This window comes from Idiotropiscis lumnitzeri, chromosome 5, assembly GCF_059441095.1.
Source record: "Idiotropiscis lumnitzeri isolate Australia: NSW breed Sydney's pygmy pipehorse chromosome 5, RoL_Ilum_1.0, whole genome shotgun sequence".
Taxonomy (NCBI): domain Eukaryota; kingdom Metazoa; phylum Chordata; class Actinopteri; order Syngnathiformes; family Syngnathidae; genus Idiotropiscis; species Idiotropiscis lumnitzeri.
The window spans coordinates 14233883-14237242 of record NC_142395.1 but is presented as its reverse complement, the minus strand read 5'-3'; positions in this window follow the sequence as shown (position 1 = coordinate 14237242).

Genomic DNA, 3360 nt, shown 5'->3' with positions numbered 1-3360 from the left:
TTATTTATTAATTTATCTATTTTTTAAATGATGTTAAGTGTGGCCATTTTTGTCTTCACTTGTCTTCAATACGAAGTCAATATGGAACTTGTGATTTGAAGAGGATGTTTCAAGAGGCCAGTTTTCAAGGTAAATTGAGAAACCTGTTTAAAATGTGGTGTCATTAAACACGCTCAGTTATGCTTCTTATATTTTTGTTCTTGTGATGTAAGACATAAGAATCATCATGAAGCAGACATTTTTTGTCATGACCATCTTATGAGTGATTGTTTATAAAAAAGGCATTGATAAGCAATTATCCGTCATTTGTTTGGTGACATTTTAACGTAATTATTTTCTTTTGTTAAAATGGCAAAATTATTAAACAACAGCCATTTCATTTTCAGAGCCAAATGTGTCTTCAATGCAAAGTAAACGCAAGAAGTGTAATTTCATTTGAAGCAGAGTTTTCACAGTCTATGGAGATATTTGTTAAAAACATGTTGAGCCCTAATCTAGCGCAAAAGCACATTGGTTTGAGTTTTCTTTCTTTTGGCTATTTCATAGACAGGCACAGTTAAGAAATAGCCGTTTGCGCCGTTGTGGGGCTGAATACAGCGGACTTGATTCTCAACCCTAACCCATAACCCAAAGCGGCTCGTTTCATTACTTTTAAAGTCAGGGCAGGTAAAACAGACTCCCTAGAGTCCATTCTCAAGATCATCACATGCAAAGCACAATTTACAAGGAACTTCCCATACATTATCTGTACCGCTTCTCACTCACTCGCGGGGGTTGCTGGAGCCTATCCCAGATATCTTCGGGCAGAAGGCGGGGGACACCCTGAACTGGTTTGCCAGCCAATCGCAGGGCACACAAAGACAAACAACCATCTGCGCTATTTTCTGCCTTCTCTGGGATGAAAAATTGCCTTACGTAACCTGCACCACAACTTAGACTTGGTTTCATCGGATCTAAAGTCTAGTCTACTATCTGTCACCAAATTGTCAGGTGTGCGGAGGCATGGAAAAGTAAACGTCCTTGGTCTGCTGGAACACTCAGCAAGGCGTAGCACGGTTAGCCAAATTCCCGAACAAAAACTGGCGCATCTTCTTTTTTGTGTAGTCGAGTAATCAAGTTACTCGAAAATGAAGATGCGCCAATTTTTATGCGCCTGCCGAGAAAAATAGGGCTTGATGTCTTTAAAATTATTTTTTTGCATGGATGTTAAGACGTTTAGACCTCACAGTGAAATGAGTCTTTGCTCCTTTTTTTTCTAATCTTCACTTGTCTTCAAAACAAAAGTGAATGGAAGTTGTGGTTTGATGTCGTACATGTTTCCAAGGAGAGTCCTCGTGGTCAGTGAAGAACTGTGCTTTCCATTGATTGGATTGTGCTGGACTGATTAAAAGACTTGATTGGATTCATTTCACACAAAAATGAAACACATGCTCTCCTTCAAAGTGTAAGGTGTTAGACATTAGACAGTGGTGCACACATCTCTTTGACGACAACACATACAGAAGGGTTTTTTCACATTTAAAGTGTGAGATAAATTTACAAATGGATTTCTGACAATCCACAGCCAGCCTCAGATTTCAATGATTCACTCCTCTCACTGAACATTTTTTTTATAAGGTTGTCCGGTGTAGGGCTGATCAATTATGAAAAAAATATTAATCACGATTATTTATGCAGTAATAACAGTAATAGTAATAATTGAAATCACGAACATTCAAACTATGTTTTTGAGGGCTGCATAAAACAAAAAAATATTTAAATTGAAACAAAATTTAAAAAAAAAAGGTGCAAATATATAAATTATGGTTTCCTTGTATAAAGTGATTATTTGCAATACACTTATAAATTGCTATTGAACTGTAACATTTAAATAAACAATTGATTCAATAGAATTTAATAGAACGCTCAAATTATGAACTCAAGTATACTCAAAATAGTCTTAAACATTGAACAAAATGACAAAAAGTAGTATTATTTTATCGTTTGATGAATATAATAATATTAACCATAGATAATTGTTTTTTACAAATATGCCAATTTTTTAATGGTTGAGTGTAATAATCGCAATTGTAATTGGATTTCGATTAATTGCACAGCCCGAGTCAGCTGCATTGCCTACGTACGCTTTGGCTGAGCAGTGACTCTCTTGGCAACACATTAGCAGAGTTACAGTCTGAGCACATCGCTCATCAGCACCGTTTTCCCGGTATTGGATAGCCATTAGAGCATATATTAAAAAGGCCTCATAGCCTGTCAGCCATGCCGGCCTTCGCCTAATGAAATGAGCCCCCCCAGAGCAGCAGTGGATTAGGAACACCAGGCAGGGGAGTATATATTCATGTATATATACACATGATTATGTATTGGAAAAGTGTCTGCATGCTATTCCCTAGGTCCCTTTAAGACTCTCCGGAGCACCAAAGCATTCGGAAAGGTGGAAGAGGGGGTTAAAAAAAAAAAAAATCACTAAGGCTCTTAGCATCAAACAATAAATCGTGCAGTTATTTGCCACCGTGTTTAATTAAATATTTGGAGAAAGAAAATGCAGCGTGATTGATTCGCCGGCCGCATTGATCCACCATCGAGCGAGCGCCGTTTCTTTTTTTTTTTCAGCTGGGTTAATGCTAAATGGTGAGGTTGAGCCGCTGGAATGAATAGTTAGCAACCACTGAAGCGGAAACAAACATCAGCTACTGCATATTCTGTAGTTATGAAATGTTTCTAATCCTCTCGGCAGACACAGCAATGGCAAATATGCTAATAGATATAAGGAGTTGAAGAACAACCAAAGATGCTCCTATCAATAATCCTATTAGAGAGAAACGTGTGGATTAAAAGTCTCCTCATTAAGATAAAAGCACATTCATTAACTCTCCCTCGTCTTATCGCCAACTTGTTTGGAGTCACCCACCAGTGTTGTTCCAACAGGAAGAAAATGCGTTCAAATAGATTAGCTCCTTATTATCGTTTTATAAACCGGGATCCAACGTGTGAGCATCAATAGTTTGTCCTTTACGATTTTGACTGACATCTGAAAGAAGTATTACGAGCTACCAGCTGTTCCTAATGTTTTGACCCTGCTGTGTGAAACAAAGAAAATGAATTGAGCAACTGCAGTTCAATGAATATAATAATAATTTTAAAAAGTGTCTTAAATCGTAAATTGCTTGGTTGCATATGTGATACTGAACGAGGTGCCTTCTTTCTTTCCTGACTATATTGAGATATAATTTGATCATTTTATTTTGATTATGATGATGATGATGATAATTCTCATTTACAATTATATTGTTTTTGATAGATTTTTTTTGCTTTAAATAGTATTTTTTTGTATCCATTTCAAATATATTCATTTATGAC